At 41.4% G+C, this 26,189-nt stretch overlaps 1 long non-coding RNA gene across 1 annotated transcript in view; it reads left to right on the top strand.

The window, feature by feature from the left end:
* Positions 1 to 25,919, top strand: part of LOC138741808 (uncharacterized) — a 782,604-nt gene extending 756,685 nt beyond the window's left edge. The window contains exon 2 of the long non-coding RNA XR_011343779.1: positions 25,538 to 25,919. This is a non-coding gene — a long non-coding RNA (uncharacterized lncRNA). The remainder of the gene's footprint in view (positions 1 to 25,537) is intronic.
* The last annotated feature ends 270 nt before the right edge of the window (positions 25,920 to 26,189 follow it).

Raw genomic sequence — 26,189 nt, 5'->3', positions numbered from 1 at the left:
GCAAGAAAAGTGTGTGTGCTGGGTAGTGTGGATCCTTGATGATTGCTGCTGCCCTCTGATGGCAGCGTTCCTTGTAGATGTTCTCAATGATGAGGAGGGTTTTACCCCTGATGTCCTGAGCTGTGTCTGAATTCAGTTGCTGCTTAGCCCATTAAGATTAACTTTGTTATGAACCTACCTCCATCTTACCCTCACCCACCTGAAAAGAAAGGATTTGTATATTCGAATGCTGTTCATCAACTTCAGTTCGGCATTCAACACAATCAGACCTCAGTACGTGATAAGGAAGTTGAGCCTGCTGGATCTAAACACCTCCTCTGCAATTGGATTTTTGACTTCCTGTTGGTGAGAACTCAAGTGGTCCGGATTGGTAGCAGCACTTGCAAGTCCATCACACTGAGCATGGGGTGCCCCAGGGCTACATGCTTAGTCCACTGCTGACCCACGACTATGCAAGTAAACACAGCTTGATCCACACCATCAAATTCACTGATCACATGACTGTAACAATGATGAGTCACGTACAGAGATAAGGTGCAGTCGCTAATGGACTGGTGCAGAGCCAACACCCTGTATCTGAACATTAATAAAACAAAAGAGATGGTTGTCGACTTCATGAGTGGGGTGGGGGGTGGTTGGTGGGACCACGATCTGCTGACCATTGACGGGTCGCCTGTTGAGGTCGACAAGACTATCAAGTTCCTTGGAGTGCACTTGGTGGAGAATCTCACCTGGTGCCTTAACACCAGCTCCATAGCCAAGAAAGCCCAGCAGTGCTCTACTTCCTGCAAAAGCTGAGTAAAGTTCATCTCCCACCCTCCATCCTCACTACATTCTACAAAAGATGTATTGAGAGAATCCTGGGCAACTCCATCACTGCCTAGTCTGAAGCTAGGACCACAAGACCCTGCAGAGGATAGTGAAGTCAGTGGAAAAGATCATTGGGGGCTCTCTTTCTACCATGAAGGACATTTACAACACTCGATGCAGGTGAAAGCCAATAACCATTGCGAAAGACTCCACACACCCCTCACGTAAACTGCTCTCCCTTCTGCCATCTGGTAGGAGGTACCGTAGCACTCAGGCCCTTACGTCCAGATCGGCCAACAGTTTTTATTCAGGCTCTTGAATTCCCAGAACATCTGTAGATAGTGTACCATAGACTTTTATTGTATATGTCTTAATATTTTAATATTTCAATGTGTTTAACTTCTATTCTAACATATTTATGTAAATATGCTCTGTGATCCTGGAGAAAAGTTATCTCGCCTTTACAATACAAGCATGGTATGAATGATAAATAAAGCTGAGTTGATTTGACTTGATCTAATGACAAATAGATTTTCTTAGGACATAGAAGGAGGCCATTCTAAATGGAATGACAAGGAACTGGTTTGGCCATGGATAATGAATTCATAAAAATCCAAAATGAAGTAAAAATCTAATTCTTTAAAGTCACATGCAGAAAAAAATGCTTGAAAATAATTATTAAATATTTGTGGAAAAGTATCTTTGTAATCTCAATCATTGTCCTTTGATTTTCTCATAGATTTGCAGCTGTCAGTAGATTTTCTCTTAGATTTGCAGCTGTCAGTAGTTAACATATAACCAAGTCGCCTTCTCAACCTCAATAGCAGGAACCATAGATCCAAAATAGGATTATCTGGATTGACTTTTAAATTGCTTTTCATTTACATTTTCATTATGATACATGTGCCAAGGTTTCTTTCTTTCTTCTTTTCTTTGGCTTGGCTTCACGGACAAAGATTTATGGAGGGGTATGTCCAGGTCTGCTGCAGGCTCGTTGGTGACTGACAAGTCTGATGCAGAACAACGGTTGCAAGGGAAAATTGGTTGGTTGGGGTTGGGTGTTGAGTTTTTCCTCCTTTGTCTTTTGTCAGTGAGGTGGGCTCTGCGGTCTTCTTCAAAGGAGGTTGCTGCCCGCCGAACTGTGAGGCGCCAAGATGCACGGTTTGAGGCAATATCAGCCCACTGGCAGTGGTCAATGTGGCAGGCATCAAGAGATTTCTTTAAGCAGTCCTTGTACCTCTTCTTTAGTGCACCTCTGTCACGGTGGCCAGTGGAGAGCTCGCCATATAACACGATCTTGGGAAGGCGATGGTCCTCCATTCTGGAGATGTGACCCACCCAGCACAGTTGGGTCTTCTGCAGCATGGATTCGATGCTTGCGGACTCTGCCAGCTCGAGTACTTCGATGTTGGTGATGAAGTCATTCCAATGAATGTTGAGGATGCAGCGGAGACAGCGCTGATGGAAGCATTCTAGGAGCCGTAGGTGATGCCGGTAGAGGACCCATGATTTGGAGCCAAACAGGAGCATGGGTATGACAACGGCTCTGTACACGCTGATTTTTGTGTGTTTCTTCAGGTGGTTGTTTTTCCAGACTCTTTTGTGTAGTCTTCCAAACGTGCTATTTGCCTTGGCGAGTCTGTTGTCTATCTCTTTGTCGATCCTTGCATCAGATGAAATGGTGTAGCCGAGGTAGGTAAACTGGTTGACCGTTTTGAGTTCTCTGTGCCCGATGGAGATGTGGGGGGGGCTGGTAGTCATAGTGGGGTGCTGGCTGATGGAGGACCTTAGTTTTCTTCAGGCTGACTTCCAGGCCAAACATTTTGGCAGTTTCCGCAAAACAGGACGTCATGCGCTGGAGAGTAAAACAAAGGACTCTACATCACCTTTATTGACCTCACCAAAGCCTTTGACACCGTGAGCAGGAAAGGGCTTTGGCAAATACTAGAGTGCCTCGGATGCCCCCCCCAAGTTCCTCAACATGGTTATCCAACTGCACGAAAACCAATAAGGTCGGGTCAGATACAGCAATGAGCTCTCCTAACCCTTCTCCATTGACAACGGCGTGAAGCAGGCTGCATCCTCGCACCAACCCTCTTTACTATCTTCTTCAGCATAATGCTGAAACAAGCCATGAAAGGCCTCAACAATGAAGACGCTGTTTACATCTGGTACCGCACGGATGGCAGTCTCTTCAATCTGAGGCGCCTGTATTGTCAGAGATTTGCTCTCTGAGAGCAATGGATGTTGGTTCAAAACTGTAATGAGGATTTTTCTTAATTATGTATTGTTAAAATTGATATTTAACCTGATAACCTCAGAACATTTGTCTATAATAGTGTGCCATGAACATCTGCCAGTAGTCTCTGAGAAATGTGTTGATTGATTTGTACAGTTCCCCTGCACAGTCCATTGATTTGACTGCAGATCTGAGCCTTAAAATAAGGAACTGAAACAATGGGAATATTATTAGGTTTAGATCTGTTACAAAAGGAGGGGCAACTGAGTGAGTGCTTATTTCAGTGAGCTGTAACGTGATCTGATTCAGGTCGAATCAACGATTGACAGCTTAGGCAGTAAATTGCCAGTAGGAGACTTTCAACACAAAGGCATTCAAATACCAATGGCACCACTTCTTCCAAGGCATCTGAAAGAACATGTTCCTGTATGGATGAAGTTATGGAGATTTAACCAAAATTGGAAATGAAGCTCAAGATAAACTTTAAGCAATACATTATGTTACTGATTTTAGTGGTGCAAGTTACAGCACTCAAAACGTACACGGATGAAGAGAGAAAGAAAATGGGGTGGGGCTGGTGAAGGGCAAGAAAGCGTGTGCAAATAAAATAATGCCTAATCCAAAAAGGACTGTAAATTTTGTTATAAGTAAAGGAATGGTAATAAAAAAAAGATAGAAGAGAACCACAGGGGATGACAAATATGATGTTCTTGTGAAGGTGGAAATCCCCAGTGAGATACCAGATGAATATATTTTTCTTCAGTGAAGGTTCAGTGGAGGAAAAGATACTCGTGAAGGAAGGGAGCTCTTGCCAGGATTCCAAACAGAAAATCTTTCAACGTGACAAGATTCATTTTGAGTTCTAAAGGGAAGTCAAATTTGAAAATGTAGAAGAACCATAAATATTTTTATTCTTACTAGATATGGAAATGACATGTAGAGCCATGCAATTAAAAAAGGAGTAAAGGATATAAAAATCTCAGACTCAAAGACATATACACATTTAAAATCATTAATGATGAACAACATTACATGTGGAAAAATATGGGTTAAAAAGTGAAAACATTCAAGGATTTGTTGAAGGCAAATGATTTTTTTCTTGGATGAGCAAGTTTCTGATGAAGAAGTGGAAAGGGAGGATAATTGTGTTATGAGTTGGGCTAGATGATTTAGATTTCAGATTCATTGTCAGTGTACATACGTGACATCACATACAAGCCTGAGATTCCTTTTACCTGTGGGCGAGGCAGAATTACCACTATTGATCGTGCAAAAATAAATTGTACACAATGTACACATCTAAAGAAATAAAAAACCGTAAACAGTTAATGAATGTAAATAAACTGACTGTGCAATACAGAGAGAATTTTAAAAATCAATAACGTGCACAACTAAGAGTCCTTTAATGAGTCGCTGATTGAGTATGTAGTCGAGGAGTCTGATGATGGAGGGGTAGCAGCTGTTCCTGAACCTGGTGGTCTGAGTTTTGTGGTACCTATACCTCTTTCCTGATGGCAGCCGTGAGAACAGAGCGTGTGCTGGGTGGCGTGGATCCTTGATGATTGCTGCTGCCCTCCGATGGGACCGTTCCCTGTAGATGTTCCCAATAGAGGAAAGGGTTTTGCCTTTGATATCCTGGGCTGGGTTCACTACCTTTTGGAGGGGCTTACAGTCAGGGGTATTGGTGTTCCCACACCAGATCATAATGCAGCTGGTCAGCACGCTTTCCACTACATATCTGTAGAAATTTACCATGGTTTCTGGTGTCATACTACAATGTTAAAATGCTAAAATATTGACTAATAGTGAATCAAAGGGAAATGACATGTGGATGTAGGAGTTCCTCCATGAGGTAACCATGTGCAGTTGGAATTAGTGCAGGGACCATTTGTTATATAACTGACCTGTGGTGGATATAGGGCTGCAGATGACACAAAACACAAACACAATAAGAATGAGAAGGATTGTAACAAGCTTCAGGAGGACAATGTCTAAAAATATGTACACATGAAACTATGTAGAAAGGTATGAAGTGATTAATTCTGGAAGGAAGAATAAAAGAGTACCAGTGCAGAAATACACCTTTCAAACTTTCGAGTCTGCACCACCAATTAACACATACATGTGACCTCAGTACCCTGCACTGGACCTCAGCCATTGGCTGGCAACATGAATGAAGGGTGTCATTTAAAAAATATATATTTGCAGTACAGGACTTAAGGGGATAAGGTGGTAATCTATTAAGAAGATCATTAAAAGAATATCCAGTATATGAACCTTGGCTTTATAATTGATGGATGGAGTGCAAAACTCTATTTTCCTTAAATGGCCCCAGCATCAGCTTTGTTGCCCATTGTGGTGGCACTCTCTGGAAAAGAATACTACCAGAGGTCAAAGATGAGTTCTGTGGGAAGACTGAAGTTGGATTATTCTACCTAGGGCAGTGGCTCCCAACCTTTTATTTTCCACTCACATACCACTTTAAGTATTCCCTATGCCATATGTGCTGTGATTTGTAAGGAGTTGCTAAAGGTATGTGCGTGGAAAGAAAAAGTTTGAAAACTACTGTCTTAATCGCACCTCATTGACTTGTTATGTTCACGGTTTCAGAACTCCAAAGGAAATGGGCCACTGGCAATTTTTCTCAAGCAAAATATTTCAGTAACAATTGGATCTAGAGCAGTGATTCCCAACCTTCCCTTCCCACTCACATCCACCTTAAGCAATCCCTTACTAATCACAGAGCACCGATGGCATTAGGATTATTTAAAGTGGTATGCGAGTAGAAAGAAAAACGTTGAGAACCACAGGCCTCGGGCAAAGTAAATCCATAGTTGGCAACCCTATTTTTTTCATATTTTCTCATGATGTAAAGGAGGACATTCACCCATCCAGCTTATGCCAATTTATAGAACAGTCCTATCAATTTCAATCCCCATTTATTCCCTGTCACTATTCATTTTCACATTTCCATTACTTCATCTTGATTTTCCTTCTCCCGCTTACATGAGGAATCATTTACACTTGTGAATTCACCTCTCAGCAGGTATTTAAGATGTGAGAGGAAACTGGAGTACCTAAAGGAAACCCTTGATAAGAACATGAAAACTCCACATGGACTGCATCATAGAACCATAGAACTCTAGTCGGTGCTGAATAAGACATCACCTGGAGCTATGAGGTAGCAACGCTATTTGCCTTATCCCTGTGATGCCCACCACTCTCTCAGGCTGACCACTGCCACTATTTAGCAGACTGAGTCATATCAATTCTTCAACTACACAACATAATACAAAAATCCAAGTAAGAAGCTCTATGAAGTTCCATCATATAACTTGATCTTCAATCTGCTTATTCCAGTCATCAACAGTCCAAAATGTACCATGTCTAATACAAGAATAATATCCCTTGTTGCATTGTCACAAAAACTTTCCTGGCACTTTTCCTTTTCAATGAAAACTAGACCTGAGAAAGGTTTTCGCAAAGATGAACAGCTGTACAAATCTTCGATTATCATATAGAAACAAAGAAGTTCAAAATGATTGTAACTGTATGAATGCTTGCACAAACTCCACCCCCTGCTGTTTTAACATATTTTTAAACCATTAAAGTATATATAAGTTGGCAACTACTTTTAAAATGATCAGATATAATATTTAATAAATCTGCATTAATCATGACACGTCAATCTGTTATATAGTTCTTAATTTAACTTAAAAATAACATAAAACTGCAACTAATGGTGCAAACATTTATAATTCAATTGTGTGGCTGAGAGTGTTTAATGGTTTAAACTTTAATTTCAAATCAACCTCTTTAATCAGATGAAACATTCACCATAATGTCAAAAAAAGGATCATCTGAGGTAGTTAAACAGGAAAGCTTGCAGGCGCTATGATCGTAGTGGAATATGCAAAAGTGCTGGAGAAACTCAGCAGTGTGGAACGGAAACAAAGGGATATAACCATCATACCCTTCGCCAAGGTATGATATGTCTTTGAGTTTTGGACAAGTTGAGAAGTGCATTAGTTTTAATACATGTGCTTCACCTTTTGGTTGCCATTCAGGCAGTCTGATCATCCAGTCTCTAGAGAACTCATCCACAATTTTGTGGTCATGGATTCAGTGATGCTATGTTGCTGGAGTTTAATTTTCTGAGTGAATCAAAAGATCAAGGTTCTGTCTGCCCCCTCAAGAGGACTAAAAAATCTCATGATGCTCTTCAGTGAAGATTTATCCTTCAACGATTTTCACTTAAACTTGATTAACAGGCCATAATATCACCCGACATAAACTGGGTGGCATATTTGCTAATTTGACAATAACTCTTTCAAAATGTGTATAATTTGTTGCAAACACATTACCAAAATTGTGAAAGAATATGAATAAATGGAACGATTTTAACCTTTATTCCCCAACAGGTATTAGTCTATAATGGTCAATTCATCCAGATGATGAAATTCAAAATCGTTCCATGTGCTGACTTTTCTAGCTGTCTCTACTAACTGGGTAATGTCTTTTCATAAATTGAGAGCCAACAACAATATATCATTGAGTCTAGCAGTTCCACGATCAAACAAAAAATTCACACCAAGCAAAGAAGGAAACAGGAGATTTTGAGGAAAGAGAAAAACAAGCGTTCATATTCCAGCTTGTCATCCTCCTGAACTTTAACCAAGCTTCTTTCTCCACAGATGTTGCCTGGCCTGTGAAATATCTCCTGTGTTTTCTCTGTGGATTTCATACTTCCAAGGATATGAATTTTTAATTGCATTTCAATTAGGATGCAGGGAGCATTGAAGGAAGAGTGAGAACTAGAGGGTTTGAGGAAGGAAGAAAGAGGAAGCCACGAAGCCTGGAGGATAGCTGTAAAAGATCACAAGCTCTTACCTGTCTCTGACTGATCCCCATTAACTGACGCCCCTTCATTTGCCTCATCAGTGGCATCACTTTGATCTTTCTCTTCTTTGCCAGCATCGCCCGTTCCCGAGTCTCCAGCATTTGCACTGGTCTCATCAGGCCCATCAGCAGGTGCTTCCTCCTCACCATCCCGCGTGCCATCTGCTTTCTGCTCGGGGTCTTCCTTCTCTCCACCCTTGAGCTTCTTCCTGGTCATGTGGCCACGGAAACTGGCCTGGATCTTTGCAGCAGCAGCATTTGCCTCTTCATCATCTAAGGGGATGTCAAGGATATCTTCTTCCTCATGCTTCGTGCAGATTTCTTCTTTATCAGCCTTCATTAAGCAAAAAGAGAGGGAAGAAAACAAGCTTTTAAAAGAAAGTTACTCACAAAAATATTGTCGAGAAAGGCTTTTGCTTATCTGTAAGCAAACGTGTCACAAGTTGAAGAAAAAATGCAAATATTAAAAATATTTGGTTTGGAGATTACTATAAAATCCAGTTGGATTTAGCAGACAGGTGGGTGTTAAACAACAGACTGCAATGCAAATCTAATGTCACAAATCATTCTTGTACCATACTATTGTATGTGGGCGGTGGATTTGTTCCTTACTCTCTCCCAGCATGGATTTCCTGTCTTCCTACCCTGCCCTCCTCCTCTCCTACATTGTCCAAAACACCAGATGACATTCACCGATGCCACAAACGTTCTGGCCAAACTCTAACGCAGTATGTTGGTGTAATTGGAAAAAAAGCTCAGCACTTTGATGAACAGCCTGTGTTAATATATAGAATATCTGGTTCACTGGGCCTAAAAGGGAAAAAGAGAAATCAGCCAAAGTCCAGAAACATTTACATCAGGGAATGAGAAAATAAGTCAAAGTTCCCACCTAATGATTATTCCAATGACCATCTTGGAAAGTGAGCCATGGCTAAGAACAGGATTTAATAATTTGTTACTTTATGTACAGGTACTCCTGAACTTACCTCCGTGTTCTATTCTGACCGGCTGGTTGTATCTCGAATGGACGTATGTCGGAATTGTACTGTATCCATGTTATCATTCGTAAAATACAACCTGGTGGCCACCATGTACAACATGGCAGCCACCTCTGCCAACCTCTCACAAGAGGCATTATTTTCCATGGATAGATCCCGACTTTCTCCGTTAAAATGTAATTTTATAATTTTTCTTTTTAAAAAAAATTCAGTATATATTCGGATGGCCATAAGTCACATAGGTGGTAAGGCAGGGATTACCTGTATAGTTGATTGGTTTGTCAGCTTTTGTAATATTTTTATAGATGGGCTATCAAGTTGAAGCACCAGAAGAACAAATACACCTTCTAGAGATGAAAGGATAGTTGAGGCAGAGTAAATAAAGTGAATTTTAGACCTGGAAACAGGGGAACTGCTGGCAACAAAAATATATTTATTTTCTACCCTAAACTGAATACCTTCCCTGTCAAACTCAAAAGTCTGTGACCGTAGTAGAAATGCAGAAATCTTGGAGAAACTCAGCAGGTCCTGCACCATCCACAGGAGGTAAAGATATATAACTGAGCCTGAGTCCATCTTCAAGGTATGAGTGAACAGCAGGCTGGAGCCTGAATGAAAATTTGTGAAAGGAAGAATGGGCAGGCGGAGGAGTACTGACCAATGACAAAAGGTGCTAATTGGATGTGGGCATACGAGAGAGGAAAGGTCGGAATTGACTTGGGGCAGGTGGGTGTTTGGGGCTCTGTGGAAGCAGAGCTAAGGGAAAGGAGACAGAGGGAAATGGGAAAAGAGAGAGAGAGAGAGAGTAGAGGAAAGGAGAAAGAGGGAAAGATGGGGGTGAAGGAGGTTGGGAGACTAACAAACCAGACAACTTGAAGCCCCAGCAGAATATGAGGCGTGCTTCACTCGGAATATGCCTTGTGAGTGTCTACCCAGGATAAACCTAGGTCTATTTCTCGATGCTCCAAATTTTAAGCATAATTCTTGTGGATAGGTCTTGGGACATCAACATCTAAAATTGTATCTCCACCCAGTAATGATCTCACCACTAGATATAGCTTCCCTTCTATTCCCCTCTTCACCTTCCGCAGTGAATTCTCCCTCCATGATTCGCTCATCAATTCCTCCCTTCCCCACTAAATGCTCCCTTGCCACCTACCCCTGTGACCACAGAAGGTGCTTCACTTGCACCCACACCTCCTCCGTCACCACCACTCAGGGCCCCAAATAGTACTTCTTAGTGAAGCAACACTTCACTTGTGTATCCGCAAGGCTCATCAACTGCATCTGGTGCTCCACTCTTCATCGGAGAGACTGTGTGCAAACTGGGAGATTGTTTTGTTGGGCACCTCAGTTCGTCTTGAAGTTATTTATCATAATCCTCAATTTTCTTTCAGAAAGCAAACCTTTTGAAAGAAATTGTTGTGCAATGTTATTATTCCAATGAATTTGGTCAGTGAGAATTCAAAGATCTAGTAACTAATTCCATTCTCAGCTGATGAGTTGATTTAAATCCCAACTGGGAAGGATGTGATGATTTACAACTGACACTGAATGTAGTACTGGCAGTGCAGTGGTTTAGTGGAGCACTTGAATAAGCGGTTGAGTCTAAGGTGTCTCATTTGTTTTATTGTTCATGATCCCCATTACTAAGCTTCACATTTCACTGCAGACTAAGGTAAATATTTGGATTTAGATTTCCCAGCTGCCATTACGCATTTCAGATTTGCTTCTGAATAATCAGTCCAGGCTTCCATCTACTAATATAATAACTTAACAATGAAACTAAAATACTCCAGCAGAAACAGGTTTCAGCCATGGTAATCAAGCTTCTGGAGGGTTTATGCACCTCTGGAATTCAGGACAGTTGGTCCCAATTTACTGATCCTTAGCAAGGGAATGAAAATGGCTATGAGCTGGAATACCTCACAAACGTGAACAACACACTGATGCACGGTCAGGAGCTGAGCAATGTAGAAATTTCTATAAAAGAAACCTGGAGGCCTTGCTGCACCAGGACCTGAAAACTGTTGTGGAAGAAAGGGCAAAATGGAGCTTCTCCTCATCCCCGAGTTCCCTCATGAAGAACCAGGGTGTTCAGATTCACACACAACAGAATCTGCATTGTGGGAAATAATATAAAATGGACATTATGCCCTCTCACACAAAAAGGATTAACAATTATTGCCTAATTTAACATTGACAGCTGCTGATCACGCAGGTTAACCTTTAATTTCTCTCCCTCCTCCAGAAAACTAAATATTTTAAAGCCATACCAATTAAGTTAAATAATAAGACCTGCCGATGCTGAAGTTTGAGTGCAATAGACAAACATGCTGGAGAAACTCAGCAGCATCCATAGGAAGGAAAGGATAGCCCACCATTCAGGCCCTGGCCCTTCGTCAGGCCCGAAAGGTTGGCTACCCTCTGTTTCCTATGGATGTTGCATGACCTGCTGAGTTTCTCCAACATGTTTGTGGATAGCCATATCAATGCAATCAAGGTAAAACCATCAAAAGGTTTATTTAAATATTAGGAAATACCGTATGCAGTAAGAGAAAAACTTAACATTGTACAATAAGAGTTCTCCCAGAGTTTTGAGCATTAAACAACTTTTAGCTACTTTTTTTTATGGTAGAATGTGCTTTTACAGTTTAATTTATTTGAAGTTCCTTACCACATTTCCATCCAAACATTGCAAAGTTCCATGATCAGAACCAGATTTCTCTTTCTTATGATGTTGAGCTACTACACTGAGTAAAAACAAACTGGTGGAGCAGTGGTTCTCAACCTTTTTCTTTCCATTCACACACCACTTTAAGTAATCCTTATGCCATCGGTGCCCTGTGATCAGTAAGGGGTTGCTTAAGGTAGTATGTGAGTGGGAAGGGAAGGTTGAGAATCACTGCTCTCGACCCAATTGTTATTGAAATATTTTGCTTCAGAAAAATTGTCATTGGCCCATTTCCTTTGGAGTTATGAAACGTGCACATAACAAGTCAATTAGGTACGATTAAAACAGTGGTTTTCAAACTTTTTCTTTCCACTCACATACCAGCTTAAGCAATCCCTTACCAATCACAGAGCACCTATGGCATAGGGAATACTTATAGTGGTATGTGAATGGAAAACAAAGGTTGAGAACAACTCTGCTAGAGAATCTAACATATCGTATGTCAGTGTATAAGGGTGTATCAGATGACCCTCCCAGAATATCCACTTAAAATGTAGGTTTTGAACTACACTCATTGTATAAGACCACCCCCTGCTGAGAGCCAATTGCCCCAATTCCGTTACCAACCAAGTTCATAGGTGTTCATCTATGTTTACAATGTTGCTTAATAGATAATCGTGTGGCTTACATCTTTGTATTTCCTTGCATTAGTAAACTTAATGTCAAGATCTGTGGTATTGTAATTTTCTCCCTCAGTACTAGGTCATTTATTTTCATAAAACGACTACACCATGAAGCAGTGGCTGTGCTCTTGGTTGTTTTTAGCCGACTTAAGTGTAAAAGTAGGCATTTTGTTTCTTGATACAGTGTGTCCATTTGATTCTGCTCATGGATCATGTCTGCTACCTGCTTCTCGAGAATCAGCCAGTGAGCAGTGCCTCCTCTCATTGCACATTAGTGATAACTTGAGCCTTGCCAAGAAACCCTGCCTTTAAAAGTTTAAAAGTAACTGGTCAGTGTGAGATTTATTGTGGTTCTGGCCTGATAAGGCCGTTCAAATGCATCCTGGGATCCAAGTGAATTGTTTACTGTTCGTCAGCTGCAAATGGCGACTGTTAGCTTCGTTTGCCGGGTTGTTATTTTAAGGTATGTTAGAGAGGTTTATAATACTTTTTTATTGTTTTAATGTAACATTGCTAGTAATACAGCTTCCCAAGCACAAGTGACAGGAAAATATATTTAGTGGTAGGACTACAGGAGTTATACGAGTGCTTAATGCTGTTATCCATCGCCATGGGAAGCAGACTAAACCACAGGATATTAAGGTTTGGATTTTATTCTTGGTGTTAAGATGACCCAGGTTTTGGGTGACATTTTTAATGTTCAAATAGCGCCAGATATGCTAACACTGTAAGTGGATTAAGGAGCATCTATGTGTGTGTGTGTGTGTGTGTGTGTGTGTGTGTGTGTGTGTGTGTGTGTGTGTGTGTGTGTGTGTGTGTGTGTGTGTGTGTGTGTGTGTGTGTGTGTGTGTGTGTGTGTGTGGGTGTGGGGCGGGGGGGAGGGGTGGGGGGAGGGAAGGGAGGGAGCTGACCATATAACTATGTACTATATAACAATTACAGCACAGAAACAGGCTGGTTCAGCCCTTTTAGTCCATGCCGAACACCATCTCCCACCCAACCCATAACCCTCCACACCTCTCTCATCCAGATACCTATCCAACTCTTCCTTAAATATTAAAATCAAGCCCGCACCTACCACATTGGCCAGAAGCTCATTTCACTTTCCCACCATCCTCTGAGTGAAGAAATTCCCCCTCATGTTTCCCCTACACTTTTCCACCTTCAATCTCAATCCTTGTACTCTTGTTTGAATCTCCGCAACCCACCCCCCCCGCCCCCCATGGAAAAAGCCTGTCCACATTGACTCTATCTGTCCCCCTCATAATTTTTAACAAATCACCCCTTAATCTTCTACGCTTCAGGGAATAACATCCTAGCCTGTTTAACCTTCCCTGTAGGTCAAACCCTGAAACCCTGGCAACATTCTTGTAAATCTCCTCTGGACTCTCTCTATTTTGCTGATATCTTTTCTATAATTCAGCTACAAAAACTACACACAATATTCCAAATTTGACCTTGCCAATGCCTTATACAATTTCAACATGACATCCCAACTCCTGTACTCAATATTTTGATTTATGAAAGCCAGCATACTATAAGTTTTCTTCACATGTGACTGAATTTTCAGGGAATTCCTAAATCCCTTTGTTCTACTGCACTCCTCAATTTTCTACCATTTAACGTGTACGACAATTGCTAATTATTCCCACCAAAATGTAGCACCTCACACTTCTCAGTATTAAACTCCATTTGCCATCTTTCTGCCAAATCTTCTACCTGGCCTATATCCCACTGCAACCTTTGAAAAGCTTCCTTACTATTCACAGCACCACCAATCTTAGTATCATCTGCATATTTACTAAGCTAATTTACCACCCTATCATCTAAACCATTAACATATATGACAAATATCAATGGACCAGTACCAATCCCTGAGGCATTCCACTCGTCGCCGACCTCCAATTTGACAATATCCCTCCACTACTCTCTGACATCTCCCATCCAACCATTATTGAATCCATTTCACTACTTCAACATTGATACCTAATGATTGAACCTTCCTAACTAACCTCTTATACAGAACCTTTTCAAAGGCCTTACTAAAGTCCATTTAGACAACATCCACACCCTTCCCTTTGTCAACCTTCTTAGTAACCTCCTCAGAAAAGTCTATTTGTTAAACATGATCTACCATGCACAGAACCATATTGACTACTCCTAATCAGTCCCTGTCTTTCCAAATTATTATATATTCCCCCTCTAAGAACACTCTCTATTAATTTACCTACCACTGACGTCAGACTCACTGTTTACTTTTAGAACCTTTCTTAAACAGTGGAACAACATGAGCTACCCGCCAATCCTCTAGCACCTCCCCCTGGCTAATAACATTTTAAATATTTCGGTCAGAGCCCCGCCATTTCTACACTAACCTCCCTTAAGGTCCTAGGAAGTATATTATCAGGACCTGGAGATTTATCCATCTTGATTCTCTTTATCAATTACGCCCGACAGACCAGAAGTTGTGATTAACAGGCTCTAATCACTATAAACTTAGGCCCAGCCCTATACTTCTCCATAATTAACCTAATCGGAGATCCAACACCACCCCCTATCTAGTCAGTTCTTCTATGTATTCATCTCTTTCATGCTGTTGGTCCGATTCCAAGGCAGTACTGAGAGAGGGGATTAGGCGGTACCACCTTTATTAGGAATCCTGAGGGAGAGGAGTTGCAGTATCAGGGGTAGGTCAACCAGTACAATGCGTGTATTACAGTGTTCCACCACATTCTCTTTAAAATAGCCAGTACTACCTCCTCATTAATCTATGTATTTTCCATGAACTCACTACAAGTTTTCCTTACTTCACCTGACTCTATTTCCTTAGGGAATACTGAAGAAAAAAATATCATGCCCCATCTCTTCTGACTCCTCACATAGCCTACCCCTCTGATCATCAAAGGGCCCAATTCTATCCCTCACTATTCTTTTAATGTATCTGCAAAACCCTTTGGATTTATTTTTACTTTGCCTACAAAAGCAGCCTCATATTTCCTTTTAGCCTTTCTAATTTCTTTCATGATTTTTTTTGTTGCACTCTTTATATTCCACAAACACCTCATTTGTTTTCCCTGTTGTCTATATTCATTGTATACATCCCTCTTCCTCTGAAACAAACCCCAATATCCCTTGAAAACCAAGGCTCCTCATATTTTCTAACCTTTCCTTTAATTCTCACAGGGACAGACCGACTCTGTACTCTCAGAATTTCCCCTGTGAATATCATCCATTTATCTGTTGCATCCTTCCCAGAAAATAAACGATCCCAATCCACACCTTCTCAATCCTTTTGTATCTCCTCGAAATTAGTCTTGTTCCAATCAAGAATCTCAACCTTAGGCCCAGCCCTATACTTCTCCATAATTAACCTAAAACTAATAGCATTATGATCACTAGATCCAAAGTGTTCCCTAGCAGATACCTCTGTAACATGACCCATCTCGTTCCCTAATCGGAGATCCAAACACCACCCCCTATCTAGTCAGTTCTTCTATGTATTCATTGAGAAAACTTTCCTGAACACATTTGACAAACTTCAACCCTTTTACAGTATGGGTGTCCCAGTCAATGTGTGGAAAGTTAAAATCTCCTACAATCACCACCATATGTTTACTACACATATATGCTGTCTTACAAATGTGCTCCTCTAATTCCCTCTGTCCATTAGGGGGTCTATAATATTTTCATTTCATTCCTTTCCCATTCCTCAGTTCTACTCAAATAGCCTCACTGGATGAGCTTCAATCTATCCTGCTTTAACACCACTGTAATGTTTTCTCTTACAAGCAATGTGACTCCTCTCCCTTTTATCCCCCTATTCTATCATGTCTAAAGCAACGGAATTCTGGAACATTCAACTGTCAATCATTCCCCTCCTGCAACCAAGTTTCACTGATAGCTACAATATCATATTTCTATGTATCAATTCATGCTCTAAGTGCATCCACCTAACTTACTATGCTCCTTGCACTGGAATATATACACTTGAGAGAATGTCCCCCACAGACACTCCTTTGATTACTATCTACTTTTACTACCCCCCCCCTTTCATTAATTTTAACAATCTGGTTCCTCTCTCCCTTCAAATCTAATTGTCCTTCTACCCTAATCTCCGTGCTCTCATTCTCATTTCCACCCTCTGCCAAACTAGGAGGAACTGTCATTGTCCTGAGTATTCTTTCAGCTGTCTATTTGTCCAAATTCTAGCATCTACAGTCTCTTATTTCCCCTGTTGGCATCCATCTGGTCCAAATACAATTAGGCCCCATTGTTAGACCAGTTGAACAAATGTCTAGAACAGATATAAATTCCATGTATCACATGGGATCATCGCCAGATCAATGGCTATTTGACACATGACAAGAACATTGCTTTATTTAACCTTTACTGTTCATAAATTATTCTATGATTTAATTTGTACTATTGGAAGAAATGTGTGGCATAAAAGATAAAATGGAGATACAGAGGATTTAATTAGAGCTTTCCGAATGGTTTAAAGAGAACAGCATCAGGGTTGGCTGACTTGCATAAAGAGTGTCGCTGAGTTCAAAACACTCAGCAAGTCTGAAGAATAGAAGAACGGATTGGATTCGAAATAGGAAGATGGTGTGGGGAAAGTTGCTTGATGAATTTGCTTGTGTCTTGTGGTGCTCCCACTGACAGATCCTGCCGTCTTTGTAGTGTAAGATTTTGTAGCTTGCCTGTACTGAGGGAAGGACACGACAGAAGAAAATTCCCATGCCCAATGTTTATGTTTCATCCTCAGAAAAGCATACATTTCTCTTCTCCATACTCTGTTTCCATCTTCCTCTTACATCCTGTTTACCTTTCCTTATCCTTGTGACAGTAAGTTCTGCATTATAACCTTTCTCTGGGTAAAGCAGCTTCCCTGGAACTGCGTATTCTCTCTACAAATGCTTATCATGGAGCTATTGAACATGACACCAGAGAAATAGGCTTTTTGGACTTTCAAGTCTGTGCCAAACTATTATTCTGTCTAGTCCCACTGACCTGTACCTGGTCCATATCCCTCCCATCAACATAACTTTCCAATTTTTTCTTGAATATCAAAATTGAGCCTGGAGTTTCCAATTCATCTGGTAGCTCATTCCACACTCCCACCATACTCTTGAGTCAAGAAGTTCCCTTTAAACTTTTCCCCTTCACCCATGTCCTCCAGCTTTTATCTCGATCTATTTCCAAAGTTTACTTTTAGTCTCTCCTGTAGGTAATGAGTTTTTTTTTCTTTTCAAGTCGCATTTTCAAATTCTGCAACAGTACAACTTTATTTTTAAAATGCCAATGCCTCAGTAAATCAGAGAGCATTATATCCCATGAATGCTCCGCTTGGTGCTTCCATCAGCACTGCATTATGCAAGTCACTCATTGCTTCCCAGCCATCTGTCACAATACTTTTATTTTCAGGCAACTTTGGACAACAAACCAACGAGATAGTTTGAGAGCTGTGCCTGGGAGCATTGTTTCATGGTACCTCTTGTCACATATACAGGCATCATCCCAAATGCAAGTACAACAAGGTTCATGTTTTCATTTTGATGTACTGAAAGATCATAGACTAATGCGAGATATCCTGCAATACAGCCCAACCTCACTGAAAAATTGTTACTATTGTGAAGGCCCACAAAAGGTAAAACCAGCAGTCTGGTCCAGAAAACAGCAATATGGATGAACTGTGGGAAATCTTTCAGATGGCTTTGATGAGGAAAACCTTTCCATTCAGGGAAATATATTCCTTGCCTCAATCTTCCCCATGTCCTCTGTTACCAGCCTGAAACATGCAGGGTGCAGCTTTTGGGCCACATTTGCAACTGAAGGGTTCTTCTTCAATTCACTTCCAGAAGGCTGAATTTTTTAAAAATTCTCATTCAAAAATGGCACGGGCCTATTTGGCGCAGAGGTCTTGTCACCTGAGTCAGCCAGAACAGGCTCCTTCGTGTGAAGTTGTCATCAGTAAATCAAGTTCAAGTTTATTGTCATCTGATTGTACCTATACATACAAAACAGTGACAAAACAGTGAATCTCTGGACCATAGTGCACACACACACAGACACAGAACACCCGACACACAAACAATACACATGTCAATCCGAACATATATATTCAAGAATAATTTACGGGTTTCTAGAATTGTGGCTATCAGAGTTTGTGACCCTCAAAATTTGTTTCACTTGAAAATTCTTCTGACGAAACAGAAGCATTTAAAAATCATTTTGAAAGCTTGATTAAAATATTGAACCAAATATAATTAACAAATAAAGTTGCAAACATTTGACTTTAACCTTTCTTGTTCATAGCCATCGCAGCCCATTCAAATGAATTTTGCGGCCTGATTGCCTGACCTAAGTAGCAGGGCAACTCAGAAAGCTCGTTCCATGCAGAGTCCAGTTCTGGGCAGAAATGCTAGTGATTCCCAGCCCCACATCCTTCAGATACAGTGCTTGAACTCACTCAATCAACTCCTCAGACACCCATTTCCGTGATGGCTCAAATCTAATACCAAACCTAAAGAATATCCTTGACCAGATCAAAGTTACAGTAGCAATCCTGTTTGTGAGGTGTGAATGCTCCAAAGCCTGGTCCTTAATCCATCTTCCATGCTTCTGTTATATTTATTTGCGTCTTGTGCTGGTTGCATATTAACGAAGAGTCCCTGAAATGATGAACAATGATGTGTGTGGAAGAGCATTTTCATAGAAAGCAATTTCCTCCCCTCCAAGAATCACTGGGGTCCAGACTGGGACCTGCTTTGGCCTTGTCCATTTCTGGATTTATGCCAGTGATGTGTAGGAGTACAAGGCAGTATGAGGCTCCAGCCCATACAAGCACACAGTGCCCCGTCCATACCCATGTTGCTTGCATGTAAGGAGTTACCTGAGCTTGGCCAACTAGCATTTAAGCTACAAATGAGATGGATGACATTCTGCACCCTCCCACCCCCCACACTCCAGAGTTAAAAGCCTGAACTCCAGCTGGCTGACCATCTGTGCACCACCCGCTACCGTAATCTCTCTTGCCACCACATTGTCTCTCTGCTCACTCACATCTTGCAGCGAACCCTGGGGTGTTCTCGTGCTCAGGTTCAAATGGCTAATCCTTCTCAAGTTCTGCTGCCCAACAAGTACACAAAAGCACCCTAGAATGGTTTAGCAAAAGCTGCCTCAGTGGAATCACGAGTGTTGCAAAGAACTTCAGTGTATGTTTTTGTCACAAACAAATTAATGGAATATTGGGATGTTAAGAAACAAAGTGCCTACTATTCTCTCCAGCACATATGTTAATATCTCTCACAAGTATCCGCAGTATTGCTCTTTATCCTTCCTCTCTTGTCCAAGAGGGTAGTGAGTCCATCTGTAATGACATCTTGTTGAAATGATATTGTGGTGATACAACCACAGCACTGGGCCGTGTGCCCACCAGCCAACTGCTAGGGGGGTGGGGGGGGGGGGGGTGGGCGACCTCTGTACGTGCATAGGAAGACCACATGGGAGGCTTACTCCACCTGGTCGGCTGTCAATCACCAACCTGTATATAGACTTGAGCCCGCCTCTCCCGGGGCAGTCACACGTGGAGCTACCGAGACTACTACTAGTATACAGAGTTTAAGCAGATTAAAGCCTGTAGTACGGTCTTTTCTGTGATTTTGTTTTGCTTGCTGCACCGCAGATATAGATCTCTGGTGAGACCTCAGCTGCAATATTACAGAGAGATCTGCTTTCCCTAACTGAGGAAGTATATTGATAAACAAGAAAACCTGCATATGCTGGGCTCTAGTGCTGTCCACAAAAGTGCTGGAGAAACTTAGCAGGTCATGCAACATCTATATGAAGTAAAAGGCAGTCATCATTTCAGGCCTGAGCCCCACTAAAAGAGGGAAAAATACAAGTGCAAAGTTCAAGAGGAAGAAAGTATATACTTGCAATAGATTGCAATTAGGACTCACCAGGTTGATTCTTGGAAAGAAGGGATTGTTCTTTAGATTAAGCAGACTGGGTCTGTACTCCATACAATTTAGAAGAATGGTAGTAAGTTTATTGTCATGCATATATGTACATATGCACCAAAATGGCAGAGCTGCTGTAATAGCAGCACTGCCACCGGTGCGGACCAGTGGGGAGTGAGGAGTGATGATAAAGTGGTCCCACAGGATCCAACTGCCTAGTCAACTACTGTCAGCACTGCAAAGGCTTTGAACTGCCCATTAAAGGAACCAATGGTAGTTTTATCTAAAATCCCGCGACCGCGGAGGTCTGCAACCAAGATGGCAGCAGCAGCCACAAGGGGTTGCAGACTCCACGGGAGTGGAAGACTGGCGTAGAGTGCCAGAAAATGGGGAGACCATCCCCCGTCTGAGAAGGAAAAGTAGAGGAGATGACCCACAGGATGGTGACCATGGCAGCGGACCTGTGAGAGGGCTCTGCGGATGAAAGACCTACGTATGTGACTCAAGGTGAGGAACCCCAGAGGCTGAGGACTGCTGTCGGGAGACTCGCTTCGAGCTGCAGACTGCTGGAGACTGGCTGGAAACCGGCTGAAGGGGCACTAGGTATCGGAACCGGGATGCGAGGGAGTGCCCAAGGCGCTGAGGGGGCTCCTGACCATGTCAGAGGTTCCGATCTGGAGCTCGGGTTGCCAACAGTTTGAACTGTGTGTGGCTGCAGGGGCTGCAGATGTGCTGGAGGCAAATCTACGGACACTCGATGACTCTGGGGGGATCTCTCCTTTGCTTCTCTTTCTCTGACTGCAAGAGGCATTTCAAGCAATTTCTGACAATGGCAAATCTGTTTGCTTTACAGCAGGCAAAAGCAATTTCATGAAATAGGCCACTGCTTTATTACAATGACAATAAACTGAATCTTGAAAATTCTTACTTCCTGGAGCCGGATACTTTTGTTGAAAAAAATCCCTGCCTTCTACAAGACTCTTAGACAAGCACACGTCTGAGAGAAAAATAGAGGGTTATGAGCTTGGAAGTTTGGTCGGAAGATAGAGGTCGGCACAACATCGAGGGTGTGCTGTCGTGTTCTATATTTCAATGGTATAAATAGGTCATTTTATGGTGCTGAAGTGGTTTAAATGGTTGGGGCAGTAAGGGGAGGTACAAGACCATGGTAGCTGCTGGAAAAAGACTGTTCTTGAATCAGAGCTGCTGGTCTTTAGGGGTCTATACCTCTTTCCCCAATGGTAACAGCAAGAAGAGGTTGTGACCAGGGTGATGGGGGTACTTTATAATGTTGGCTGCCTTCTTGAAGCATTTTCATTGAAACATACCAAAAACTCACAGGGTTTGAAAAAAAAGATGTAGTACTAATGGTTCCCATGGTTCGGATATCTGGAACCTGACATTACAGTCTCTGGCTTATCAGAACGGGGATAAAAAAAATATTCTTCACCTCATAAGCCGTGTATCTTTGGAATTCTCCACTAGAGGACTACAGTCTTATTTGCCGTATTTATTCAGAACAGAGAATTATAGCTGTTTGGATATGAAGAGAATCAAAAGATAGGGGTTTAGTGCTGGCAAGTTGACACTGAGGGTCAAAGATCAGCCATGGTGTCAGTGAATGGCACAGTGGATACAAGGGGCCAAATCACCTTCTCCTGCTTCTATTTCATTTATAACTGGCTACCTTTTTGTTTTGTCCTCTGCCTGTCTTTCCTCACCAACTCAGAGCACATATATTTTTGTCCTTATACCCTAATCCAGTGGTTCTCAACCTTTTTTCTTTCCACTCACATACTGTATGCCATCAGTGCTCTGTGATTAGTAAGGGATTGCTTAAGGTGGTATGTGAGTGGGAAGGGGAAGGTTGAGATTCACTGCTCTCGATCCAATTGTACTGAAATATTTTGCTTGAGAAAAATTGTCATTGGCCCATTTCCTTTGGAGATCTGAAACTGTGCGCATAATGAGTCAATTAAGTATGATTAAAACAGAGGTTTTCAAACTTTTTCTTTCCACCCACCTATCTCCTTAAGCAATCCCTTACTAATCACAGAGCACCAGTGGCATAGGGATTACTGAAAGTGATAGGTGAGTGGAAAGAAAAAGTTGAGAACCAGTGTCCTAATCTCTGCACTGCATTCTGATTCTCACTCCCTTGCCAAACTAGTTTAAACCCTCCCCTTGTGTTTTTCCTGCTGAAAATCTATGGTATTTCGTGCCATCCCTCCCATTTTATGTTCTCTTTTCAGCAAAAAAAAATGCTACGGTCCCCAATTTTATTTAGTCTGCATAATGACATTCTTTCTGAAAAATTAGATAATGTGTTGATAACATGAAAATGCTTGGTTATTCAAATTACATCAGATAAAAATTCTCAACTAGTGCATGATAAAAAAAAGTATATGGGCTTGGATATTTCTATTAAAATAGATACCTTTTCTTCTACATTCTTGCCAATTGTAGCTCCTTGAAACAAGTACCGTTTGTGCCCACATGCTCACACATTTCAGACAGTTGGAAGTTAGCTTAACAGGGCTTTCCCAAGGGACATACCTACAATTGATAATAACCTAGTTTTATCTGATAGTCATGCAATTTTTAGCACAATCTCCTAAATTTTAAGCATTTAATTTTCTTTTCTATTTTTCTTTGGATTTATTGCTCTTGACAATTTCACCCTGGCCTTTCTATAACAATGACACTTACAGATCTCTGCTGTGTGGTGCAATTATTTATCCCTTCATTTGCATGCAAGCAAAATATTGGGCATTGATGGGCAAAGATACACCCTCTTCCACCTCAGCAACCTCAAATGCATTTCCAGCAAGCCATTGCAGGCGATATAAAGAACAGCGGGAACTGTGGTTCATCTTAACTCTTCCCGGGCCAGAGACATTGACAAACACTTTGATTTTTAAAACACTTAGACATAAAGTGCAATTATAACAGGCCCTTCTGGTCCACTAGGCCATGCCACCTAATTAGCCTACAACATCTGCACATTTTGAAGGATGGGAGAAACCAGAGCACTCAGAGGAAATCCATGCAGACACGAGGAGAACATACAAACTCCTCACAGACAGCGCTGGACTTGAACCCGGGTCGCCGGCCCTGTAACAGTATTCAGTGCTACCCTAATCATGCCTCCCCAAACCAAGAATAAGGAGCAAAGAACAACAAACACAATCCCACGAAGGAACTCGCTGAGTCAAACTGCATCTATGGGGATAAAGAATTGTTAACATTTCAGGCTGCAAACTTTCATCAAGACTAAAACAACAATAAATTGCTTCTATTTGCTCATGTCTTTGATCCAGGAAAACATTCTGAAGGAATGAACCTCAGGGCCCAGTACTAAACTCTTCACTACAAGAATAAATATTCTGTGCCATCAAATTAACCTCTTTGCCTTCTTCATTATTGCTTTCCTTCCTACTAATGACCAGATCATATCTCAAACTAAATGTCAATCATCTTTTGATCCATGCATCTCAAATCATTTCCCAGGTCTCAACAATTCTTCAACACTCTGCAGCCCTCTAATTGTGGATCGTCTATCCCTGTATCCACTGTATTCACCCTCCCAACCTCTCCCACTGCATCACTACAACAACCCGAAATTCTTTCAACACCATCATCGAGCCTTGAATTGTCTGGGTCCTTCACTTTGGTATTTTCTCATTAAAAACATTTATTACATTCTACTCCTTTTTGATTCAGCAAAAAAATTATGTATCTTAATTATGCATTATCTTGAGAAAATAACCATCTTACCATTGTTATAAACCCAAAGAACCCCAAAACCCAGCAGCAATAGATATTCACCAAGACAAAGGGTTACTTCAACAAAAGTTGCTTTCAATTAGCTTTAAACATGAAAACAGAATCACTCTTTAACTTATCACAATTGACTTAACTAACCTAACTTAACCCCTTCTAATTCTAAGCACATGTGTATGTAATGTGTGTGTAAGTTCAGAAAAGTTCTTTGATTCACAGTCCAATCTCACTTCTTATTTCTCCAAGTTCACTGGTTGCAGGCAATTCTTATACTGTGCACAGAATTTAACTTTTATAAAGTTCACCAGGCTTTGGTGCTTGAAAGGTAAATGTTTACCGCTCAGGAAGGTTCTTGTTGGTTTTCAGAGAGAAATTTGTTGTTCAAGGACACCCACAACTGATTTATTTCCATCAGCCACTCCAGTGTCTTGCTGATGAAACCTTCCCCCTTCAGGGTTCTCCAGATGATAACCTCTTTCTTTCAGATCACCTCCTTGTTTCTCCTATTTCAAGTGAAACATTAGAGAGCCATTCCCCTCTCGTTTCATGAACCAGAAGAGCTTTGACCAGGCTGAACTAAGCACTCAAACTGGACTTACAAATGGGGTTTTCCACAAGCTTGCCAGCTTGTCCTCTTCCAGTCCCAGCTTTTCTCTGTCTCTGTCTCTCTCTCTCTGAGAGAAAAGCCTTTTTGACTCTCTCTTCTTGGAAAACTATATGACCCTCTTAGAACAGCAAGTTTGCTTCCAGATAATCTGCAGCTCCAACAATATCTTTCATCTGTTGCCTTTTTGTAAACAAAAATCCATTAGTGAAGTCTCTTGGGCACTACCAAAGCTTTTGCAAAGACTGTTGACCCCAACATGTCTAGCATGAGCAGAGCTCCTGTATTTTAAATAAGATCTGTTTTAATTGTTTATATGTGGCCTACACTAAAAAAGCTTTCCCCAATTTATCTCCTAAAAACATACCTATATTCTGTCATACCATGAAGAACGTCTGTACAGAGATGATTTGTGCTTAGATTATTAGCATCCATTTGGCCAGGGGTGGGGTAGAGTGGGATGTGGAGATTTAAGAATTACAAACTTCCTGTGAGAAGAGCACATGGAAATCCACCTTCATCACAGACATATCTAAAATCAAGTGGGTGGGTCATGTCATCCATATGCCAAACGAGCACATACGGGAACTCTCTGCTGGTAGACCGCCACATGGAAGGCAGAGAAAAGCATTACAAGACTTAATGAAGGCCTCCCTGAAGTCACTTGACATAGTCACGACCACCTAGGAAACACTGGCACAAAACCGCCCTACCTGGCGCCTTATTCACACGGGCTGACAAGCTTACGAAGCAAGGTGCATGGCTGAAGTACAATATAAACACAAGTTGCGCAAGTCCATAGTGCAACAGCTGCAATGTCTACCCATGTCTGCCCAACACATGCCAGGACATTCTGTGCCTGAATTGGCTTGACCAGTGTAAGGTAAAACATCATGAGATGGGAATGTGTAGGGAGTTACCCTGTACAGGGCAGTAACAAGAAGGGGAGGTGTCCTTGTACTCCTGTTAGGTAAAACATCATGAGATGGGACCGGAGAAGGAGTCACCCAGTACTAAGGAGTAACAGAATGCATCCTTGTACTTTCAAGATAAGAGAGACATTGATGGATTGAGAGGCAGGAAGCTAGCAGGGAAAGGATAGCAACAGTTTTAGTCATTGGACAAGTAATGATATGATGATGTTCTAAGCATGTATCCAAGGGTATAAAAAATCACCATTTTGCTGATAACGGCAGAATGCATTCTCCGACTAACTTGTTAGTCGCAAGTGTTACAATCCGGTAATAAAGAACAAAGAACCCTGATTTCGACTCAGCCTGGTGTTTGTCTCACTCATTCATGAACAAAGCAGACCTAACACCAGTCATCTTCGTACATACCGTATTCAATTTTAAAATGACTAAAGTTGTCAAGGTCTTCATCAATGACAATGGACGAATGAAGATCTAAGGTCAGTCAATTTGTACCATTAATTTGCAATCATATTAATCATAAGTTATCCCTTTTTGGTTTAAATTCTTGGAATGCATTCCTTTCACCAAAAGTTTGTCAAAAATCATAAAGACATAGGAGTA

This window comes from Narcine bancroftii, chromosome 8 (genome assembly GCF_036971445.1).
Source record: "Narcine bancroftii isolate sNarBan1 chromosome 8, sNarBan1.hap1, whole genome shotgun sequence".
NCBI lineage: Eukaryota > Metazoa > Chordata > Chondrichthyes > Torpediniformes > Narcinidae > Narcine > Narcine bancroftii.
Note: the sequence above shows the minus strand (reverse complement) of the source record. Positions and strands in the feature narration are given on the sequence as shown.